At 36.3% G+C, this 10423-nt stretch overlaps 1 protein-coding gene across 1 annotated transcript in view; it reads left to right on the top strand.

The window, feature by feature from the left end:
* The first annotated feature begins 4759 nt into the window (after positions 1-4759).
* Positions 4760-10423, top strand: part of LOC139943498 (recombining binding protein suppressor of hairless-like) — a 68307-nt gene continuing 62643 nt past the window's right edge. Inside the window, exon 1 of the mRNA XM_071940309.1 lies at positions 4760-4919. The gene's annotated coding sequence lies outside the window, so the exon portion shown is untranslated. The remainder of the gene's footprint in view (positions 4920-10423) is intronic.

Genomic DNA, 10423 nt, shown 5'->3' with positions numbered 1-10423 from the left:
TCCAATTATCAATACCAGTTCAGTTTTGAAGTTAATAATTTGTTTTGAGTAATTACCAAACGTGTACCTTCCCTTTAAAATTAATGGCAACAAACAACTTCTTGTCAGAAACAGCTTGTGATAGTATGAAGCATATTTGAGAAACATTTCACCTTGAAGTAATGTGGTTATGTAAAAAGATATAAGTTGTTATGCCCCAAAACTTAACCTGAGAAGCATTACTAACAGTAACTCTTCTCAAACTGTTTTTATTTTATTTTTATTTTTTTTCGAGACCTCATAATTAGATTTTGAGGTCCGAATTTGTGTGACAACGGTGGTTTTTCTTCCGTTTTTATCTCGCAACTTCGACGGTCAATTGAGTTAAAATTTTCACAGATTTGTTGTTTTGTGCATAACCATGTTGAGATACAGTAAGTAAAGACTGATTTTTGACATTGCCAAATGTGTCCAGTTTCTTTTAAAATAATCAAAAAGTTGCAAAAACCAATGGTATACTTTTCCTTTCATCTCAAAATGGCAGAACATGGATTTATACTTTTTCCTTTCATCTCAAAATGGCAGAACATGGATTTATACTTTTTCCTTTCATCTCAAAATGGCAGAATATGGATTTATACTTTTCCTTTCATCTTAAAATGGCGAACATGGATTTTGTTGTCGCGTGTAAAATCCTCAGTGCAGGGTGTCTTAAATGTTTTAATCATAAATTTATGCATCTTAATTATCAGTTATTTGTGTTTGTTAATATTAATTGTCATTTTATTTATATTTTATTCTTTTTTTGTGTGTAAATAAATTTGTTTACTTATGTGTAAAGAATAGTAATAATAATAAAAGAAAGACAGAACAGGAAAATGAAAAGAGTCTGTTGTACTTACTTGTTTTGCTATAGTGTATAGTTTAAGTTCCAATTTTTGTTTTAAACAAATATAATTTAATAGCAAAATGATATGCAACTTTAGTATAATTTTTGTTTTATGACTAAATTGTTTATAAACCCCTTTTCATCGAAGGTCCACCCTACAGGCAGTGGACACTATTGGTAACAACTCAAAATAGTTGTTTGCATAAAAACTTACTTGGTAACAAGCAATTGAGAGCTGTTGATTTAATGAGAAACGGCTCCCTCTGAGGTAACGTAGTTTTCGAGAAAGAAGTAATTTTCCACGAATTCGATTTCCAGACCTCGAAATTAAATTAATTTTGATGTCCCGAATTTGTGTGACAATTGTGAGAAACGGCTCCCTCTGAGGTAACGTAGTTTTTGAGAAAGAAGTAATTTTCCACGAATTCGATTTCCAGACCTCGAAATTAAATTTTGAGGTCCCGAATATGTGACAATTATTGTGTTTTTCTTTCTTCGGTTGATATCTTGCAACGTCGGCGACCAATTGGGTTCAAATTTTTAATGTTTGTTATTTTGTGCATTATTGATATACACCAAGTGTCTTTGACAATATCAAAGGTATGCAGTGTCTCCAGTAAGTAAAAGTGTTGTGTTTTTCCCGTTTATTCAAATGGGGCACCCAGTTGGCATTCAGGCAGGGTACTGTGTGGATTGGGTTTTCAGTCCCTACCTGACTGCATGGATTTTCCCTTGGAATTATTCTGAGTTTTTCCTCCAAACTCTAAAACATCAACTTCTCTTGTCTTCTCATCATTGGGTTCAATGGGAGACTTTGGAACGCCAGGCAGCAGACTTACCAGGTAAATTTCCATTGTTGACGTAGTTTTGAGCATGCGCACATTACCGAGAACCCCGGATTTTACCTGGTAAGTCTGCTGCCACCAAGCGTCCCAAAAGTCTCCCATTGACTAAGTGCATTTTTTTCTGATCGAGGGTATTAGACTTGATTTCAAGTTTGAGACTGTGGTTATTTCTCTCCATCAGCCACGCGGAATTCTATGGGGCGCCGTCTGTCCATTAATTCTTTGGCACCTTTAAGGCATGTTTTTACCACGGTTTATAGCAATTAGATGTAAACCACAGAAAGTGTTGCCAAATCTTTTTTATGGTTTACATACCAGTAGTATTTGTTGTTTGTAAGTTTTATGGTTTACAAACCATGAACATGCAATAACCATTTGTAAATCATGGTTCATAAACCATGGAAATTAACGCATCTTTAAAACATGGTTTATAAACCATAAAAATTGAAGCATCAAATTCATGGTTTTACAATAATCATTGCTTGTAAACAACTAATTGACAGATGGCGCCCCACCGAATTTCCCCGCAGATTTGCTATCGCACGCTCCCTAGGTTCATCCACAAGAAAGCACCGTTTCAGCCAATAATGGATCGGACCACAGAACATGTCTGTGATCAGGACGACTATTATTGGAGTAAAAAAAAAAAAAAAAAAAAAAAAAAAACTCGATCACAGGCTCAAGTCTAGTGTCATTGGCTTCACAACCAGAAATTATAATTACATGAAATTCTTTTGTTCTTAACGTCTCATTATACTCTTTCAAACCTTTCAAAAAAAAGATGTATTTGAAAATAATTACTCGGTAAGTCTGCCGCCATCTAGCGTTGGAAAGTCTCCCATTATGGCGTTGTACCACATTACGTCACCATTAACTGCGAATCTCCAGGAACAATGAAAGTCATGTGAAATTAAAATACGAGGTCAAAGGTGATTATGTACATGGTCTCAAATAGCAGATCTCTGGCGTAATTCAAGAGCCATGGCAAGTGTGACATCAGATGTTCAGGCTAAAAACTCATAATAGGCCCATTTCAAATGTTGCGCCCATTGCCGTGTGGAATTCAAAATAGGAACCTAACACATACATTGTACAAGTTTCCCAATATTGGTACATTACGTGCTTATACACTGCAAGCAACTGCCACTTGTTAGCAAAAACCAATTCTGTTGGATGTTCCTTAAAGTAACACGTTGCCTTGGATCGGTCGAGTTGGTCTTTGAAAAGTGTTTGCAACCGTTTGTTATGGTTGGAAAGATGTTGTAAAAGTAGTATAGGGTATTTGGTTACAATTATATACACTTACCCTATTTCTGAGTCTGGGCAGAATTAAGCTTCATTTTGGCGGCGCTGGTCAGCTTTGACTTCATTCAAATTAATAAGATCTCACAAATACAATTACTTAACTACTATTTATATTTAACTATTAAGAGATATTACTTTATACCCTAATGGTGTCCTCCAGCTGAAAGGTTGCTGTATAGGAGTAGTGTACTACCAATTCAGTTTCCAGTCAGCCTTTGGACAACCACAATAAATGAACCTAAATACTACGACTATATAAGTTAGAGAGATACAACCTTTCTGTACCAAAAGCTGGAGAAGAGTGAGGGTGGTTTATTGTCTGCATTTGCTTTTATATGGCTATGTACACTAAGGAAAAAGATTAGGGCCTGCTCAATAGGCGTAAACAAAGGAACTTACAATAGGCTTTTATACTACACTGGGGGTTTTGGAGTTCATTGTTCACCATTTACAGCTGACATTCCCAGATGGTCATATACAATAGGGGAATGGTAAAAGTCTCCAGTGCGAGCACTAAAAGCTAACACATGCTTGGCAGCTGTTAATGGAATTCACTACAGTAGAATACAATGATCCACACAAAGATGCCTCGAAATTGCATGTGGTTTTTTTACCTCGTCGACTAACACGGTCGGCCATTTATGGGAGTCAAAATTGTTGACTCATAAATGGCCCGTGGCCGACCATGTTAGTTCACAGAGTAAATCGAAAACCACGCAATTTCGAGGCAAATTTGTATGGATCATTGTATTCTACTTTTAAAACATCTTTCCAACCATTATATGTATTTATAACAAACGGTTACAAATGTATTTATAGACCAACTCGTCGATCTAAAGGCAACGTGTTCCTGTAACTTTTTGAGTTCGGCAATACTGAGCGCGACACTGCATCTGCCGCGCGGCGTGCATGTTTTGCACTGTTGAAATGAAGCGAAACCTTGCTATTGCTGAACTGTGATTTCATTCTGCCACGCGCCAAATTCAAAAAGTGATTTCATAAGTTGTGTGTCTGCCGCAAAAACAAAACAAAAACGGATGACATTTTTTGTTGAAACGATTTTTTTTTTTTAACAACAAAAAGAAGCTACCACTTGAGCTCAACAGGCCAATTATTGCATCGTCACCACTCACCACCAACACACGCTGCCTGGGTTGTCATTAGAGATTTCTGTGAAAGCTGGTATCAGTAATGTTATTCGATTTTATTGACGCAAAAAAGAAGAAGTTGCGTCCACAAAAACTAATGAAACATAATGTTGCCTTTTGACAGAGGTGAAAGGCAGTGCCACACCATGAGAGGGCGCTATCATCAATATAACCCACAGACCCTTCTCGTGTACATGTTCGTAACCGCACAACTGGAGCGCCTTGGAGCCAAGACTACATTTTAATGCAACATGTTTATTTTTATTTTTTTCTCCCACATCAAGCTCCCAAATAATTATAAGGGAAACCATTTTTAAAATAGGTATCGAACACTTTTGCAAGAGCTATTAGTTATTCATACACCATTTTGGATCATCAATATAGATGGAAATTGCAGTATCTGGATTATTATTTAAAACTAAATACAATTTGACTGAACATGCAAAGAAAGAAATATTTTGAAATAGAAGGGTGAGCTTTAGTAAACAATAGTGATAATTAGCACACCCCTATATAATGATGGTACCGTCTGTAAAAAATACCAACATAAGTCTGGTACCCAGACGCGGGTATACAACGTGTACTTAATAGAGTGAGTGTTTTATATTGTATTTTTTATACTGTTCCGAAAAGGCATTACGAAAAATGTAAAAATTACGGAAAACTTCAAGAATTGTGAGCTGTGGGACACATTGAGAGTAGGCAGTAGTCATGCATCAATTTGGATACAGAACCCTAGGCTTGATACGTTAGGTAAGTTGACTTTCATTACTCTTTAAAATAATGAGATTTGTTTTGTCCGGAAGTGGTCCTGCCTGGTTTGCTTTCGACTTGGTTTTTGACGTGGTTCTGCCATGGATCATTGGATGCCACAATGCAATTAAGTCAACTCGACCTTTTGCTTATTATTGTGAACAATCTTGCTTGGTGACAGTCTGTTCTCTGCTTGCCTCTAATGTTGGCATGGTATCTGAGCATCTGACTCTCTGAAATATAACCCCAACTGATTAGTTGAATTTATGTGAGTGCCTCACCCCCTAACTAAGTAACTAATTAATTTTAAAATAAATTTAACTCAAATCTAAAGATTTGATTATTTTGGATAACTTTCCGTATGGCGCCACCACTTTTCATGAATTTTTTACAACAAAATCGAATGAAAAAGTGGTGGCGCCATACGAAAACTTTTCCATTATTTTTTATACTGACACTTGTCATCTTAATCTTCTTATTCTTACTCTTATATAATATTTAATATTAATAGTAAAACAAATAGAAATAATTGGCATACTAATAATTTATTAAATTTAAAATCTTCCAACAATTTACAAACATTTTTTGATAACTACATCATATAAAAAAAAAATCATTGTTCATTGTTCATAAATTGTTGTCAAGTTCCCTCACAGAAGATTCAGGAGAAACACGCTGGACTATAAAGGGCTTTAGTTAGGTCGGTTTATAGTCAGTCCCGCAATTGTCACGCCATAGAAATCTTGACGCGTGATCATAAAAAAAACAGTTTATAGGCCTCAGCAATGACTATAATAAACTGTTTAGGATTGCGCGTAAAGATTATCATCGTTCGGCCATTGTGCAACCAACTTTGACACAACCTTGACACATAGCCTTTTTTAATAATAATAATAATATGAATTGATACAAATTGTTCCCTCCCTGACATTTTTTTTTTAACGTCAATACTATATCATAATCATTTTGCATAAAACTGAATTTTATTTAACTAAGTTAAAGCTTTTGTTTTTAACTTCTTTTGTTGGTATTCAAAGACTGCTGGATTCAGAATTGTTTAATTGTACCCTTGGTAAGATTTTTTGTTTTGAAAATAAAATGGAAATGGATGTCTCTGTTGTTACTTTCTTTATTGACCCCATTTTATTGAAAAACTTGTGCACATGACGTGTCCACTCGAGTAATGTCGCAAAGTTTAAAACATTACATTTATTTTACATTTCAGATTCATTTATTTCAGGTCAACATCAATAAGCACATAGTGTAACGATGGTTCAGAAAACAGTTAATAACTTGTACAAATGTAAACTTGATCCAGTTAATGAACAATAAATAGATAACCTTTTTGTTCCCCTTCCTTAAACAGCCAATAGGGCCTAAAGGATGATCTCAATATTTCAACTATTACCTTTTAATCTTAGATACCGGTTGATAACCATTTTACTCTCAAAATTTGCATTAAAGGAACACGTTGCCTTGGATCGGACGAGTTGGTCTATTAAAAGTGTTTGAAACCATTTGTTATGAAATGCATATGGTTAGAAAGATGTTTTTAAAGTAGAATTTAATGATCCACACAAGTATCACTCGAAACTGCACAGTTTTCCTTTTACGTCGCGAACTATCACGGTCGGCCATTTATGGGAGTCAAAATTTTGACTCCCATAAATGGCCGACCGTGTTAGTCGACAGGGTAAAAAGAAAACCACGCAATTTCGAGGCATATTTGTGTAGATCATTGTATTCTACTTTTACAATATCTTTCTAACCATATACATTTTACAACAAACGGTTACAGAACGATTTTCAAAGACCAACTCGACCGATCCAAGGCAACGTGTTCCTTTAAGTAATAAATAACACGAATCAAAAATGCACCTGACCGCGTGGCTTTTTCAGCCGATAGTCCAAAACGGCTTATCTTTTATAATGACCCCTTGATGCCAGTGACGATTTCCCCTAATTGGGTTTGAACACAGTTCTCCAGCTTTGGCACACTGAGGGAGCTATCATATCAAATAGCCGCCCCTGATGTCACGATTCCTTTGTCGCGCGGGTTTGTTTGATCCCGCGTTTTTCAGAAATTTGGCTTGGAGCGTTCTGGAGAAAAACCCATTTTTACCATGTTTTAACGTGAGGTAAGAGACTTGTTATCTTTTTTTATGTTTCCTATGGACTGCAGCTATTAGAAAACTGTAATATCTTTATTTGAGATCATCCTTTATTGGCTGTTTAAAGACAAAGACAAACAAAAACAATTACAAACATGTACCCCCAAAAAGGGATGTGGACAATAAATGCTTGAGTGAGACTGCCCAATAGATAAATAATTACTAAAACAAATAGGTGTCTTAAAATAAAAGAGATAAATTAAGTGGTGTATAAATCAATCAATATCTTCTTAATTTTTTCACGAAAAGATAAAATACTGGCTGATCGCTTAAGTTAAGTATTTTTCAGGCATGCAACTCTTCTGCGTTTCCGCGGAATTCCAGGTTTTTGTTTTTTGTTTTTTTTAACTTACAATTTTTATTATTTTTTTTTTTTCTTTTTGATTGATTTTTTTCCCCGGATTTTTTGTTGTTAGCCTAATATATGCCTGGTAACAACAGTGTACAACTACAATAATGTAAAATAAGCCTAGTACATGCTAACAATGCACCTAAGAGCATAATAAACCTCAACAATTTCTAGGGTACCATTGTGGGTATCGCACTTGCATTGTGCCTTTGAAAACTTTCCTCTTTTGTTGTATGCCTGATTTTTATTTAGACTATCACCTGACTATTCCAGTTAAAGGACTCCTTTTTGAAACACACTCTTTAAAAAAAACTCAGTTCTACTTCGCTGCGGTACCCGCTGCCAAAACATAGGATTCGAACTGCCACATAGCTACCGAGCAACCTTGGTACTCTAGTTGGTAAGACACTGAAGAGTTTTATGGGTCGTGAGTTAGAATCCAACCTGAGTAAACATGCCTGTGATATCTTTTCACGGGACTCGGGGAAAGTACTGAGTTTACAGTGCTAACACACATCGGTGTATGGGTAAAAATAAAATTAATGTTCTTTATCCGCGCTGCAAATTTAACAGTTCTACTTTGTGTCTGATGAGTGTGAATTGAAGCTTAGCTAAAAAGAAGCCTTGAATTATAGTATGTGGTAATAAATTACAAGATTGCTTAAAATACAATTTGCTTTCCTTAAAGGCTGTAAACACTATTGGTAATTACTCAAAATAATTATTAGCATAAACCTTTCTTGGTGGCGAGTAATGGGGAGAGGTTGGTGGTATAAAACATTGTGAGAAATGGCTCCCTCTGAAGTGCCATAGTTTTCGAGAAAGAAGTAATTTTACACAAATTTGATTTCGAGACCTCAAGTTTAGAATTTGAAATCTCAAAATCAAGCATCTAAAAGCACACAACTTAGTGTGACATGGATGTTTTTTTCTTTCATAGTTATCTCGCAACTCCGACGACCAACCAAGTCTCAAATTTTCACAGGTTTGTTATGTTATGCATGCTGAGAACACCAAAAGAGAAGACTGGTCTTTAACAAATACCAATAGTGTCCAGTGTCTTTAAGAGAATAAATATCGCCAAGTTTTAAGATACTTGTTGTGGCAAACAGTGGGGAAGTATGTTCCAGACAACCTGCACCGTGAATAATACAGATTGCTTTTTTCTGTAACAAAAACAATTTATTACAACCCATGAACCCCAGGCAAGAGTAAGCATTAATTAAAATAAGGAAGTACAAAGGAGTTTTTGCTCCTGACTTAAACATTGTCAACATTAACAAAATAGAGAGACTAAGCATTGTAGCATGGGCTAGATAGCTCAGCTCAGTAGTGTCGAGAGCACTTTAGCCGATTTCACAAAACCGATTTCACAAAATTTTACGCAACTGCGTAAGTCCACTTGAGCAACGTTTATGGCGCAACCTACGTCATAACGTTGCGCAAGTGGACTTGCGGAGTTGCGTACAGTTTCGTGAAATGGGCTGATGACCTGTATTCATACACGTAGGCCTACATGTACTGTAAACATGTTAAGCTTGGGCGATATCAATTTATTTTATTCACGATATATCGCCGACAATATATCGCGATATTCGATATAATCGCGATTAATGAAATTTGACATCATCAGTCTTAAAACTCCAAGTGAAAGTTGTAGAAGAGACAGTCCTAGTATAAGAGAGGTGTTCTAATGACCTATTCTTCTGGTTGTACTCCAAACCTATGGGGTATCAGCTAGCAAATACATCGCAATATTTAATCGATATATCGATATATCGCAATTATCGCGATTATCGCGATATATAGCAATATATCGCGATATATCGATATTTCGATTAAAACCAAATCCATCCGATATCGAAATCGTGTCCAAATTAATATCGCGATATTCGATAATATCGTGATATCGCCCAAGCTTAATACATGTAAATATCTTGAGAGGGCATCACGTGGTGTTTAAATGGATGATATACATGTAACCACAGTTAAAAGTTTGTAAACATAGGTGTGACGCAGGATCTTTTATCGCGTTGTGGGATTCTACGCATAGCGTATTCAATACGCCTGGTAAATAGGTATCTGTGAGGGCAGAGATGGTTCTTGTGATTGATTTAGAGCATTTGTTGATGGTTCTTGTGATTGATTTAGCGCTTTGGTTGAACAAGGCTGTATTAAGCAGCCAAACATACTTTGTCCGCAGATAAGGAACTTACATGTAACAGTGTGTTTCTCTCGTGTGAATGCAACTGACCTTCCTTACTGTAAACATCATGATTTCCGAATTTTCAGCTTTCTTACAGTTTATAAAAATCGGGCAGTGAATTTCCCATACTTCTAAGAGTAAAAGACATAGAGTGTTCCTTTATTCGGCTTTGCATTTATCGTGCCTATCATGAAGTCAAGACTCTGTTGCTCTTTTGTAAACAAATGGTTACAAACGCTTTTCATAGACCAACTCGATCCAAGGCAACGTGTTCCTTTAACAATGTCATGAAAATAGTTGTTGTACTTGATGTATTTACCGTACATAAGCGTGTGTTTCTCCTAAAACTATTGCTCTGTGATTTTCACATTTCTTTTCCTAAAAGCTTGACGACCACTGAAGCTGACATCTTCATTCACTGTGAGTAGGGAATGTTCTGGCTAAAAACTTAATCTACCAAAGGTACATCAACCCCTTTAAAAACTTCCGTGCTGAGATTGGTGTGCATACACCTAGTACAATTTCATGCTCAATTCTTTCTACAATGGGTGCGTTCGTTTAGCTTCCCCGGGTCGACCCCGGTGTGTGCCGTGGTTTTTTTCCAGGATGAACGTGTGCAGATAATTACCCATGTTTGTCCTGGAATAAAAACCCGCCACACACCGGGGTCGACCCAGGGAAGCTAAACGAACGCACCCTGTATCACAGCAGCACTTTAAACCCTACCCGCCAGGCCTACATTGTTCCTGGTGCAACCAGCAACCTTCCAGTCACCCTA

The sequence above is a fragment of the Asterias amurensis genome, chromosome 10, assembly GCF_032118995.1.
Source record: "Asterias amurensis chromosome 10, ASM3211899v1".
Taxonomy (NCBI): Eukaryota; Metazoa; Echinodermata; class Asteroidea; order Forcipulatida; family Asteriidae; genus Asterias; species Asterias amurensis.
Note: the sequence above shows the minus strand (reverse complement) of the source record. Positions and strands in the feature narration are given on the sequence as shown.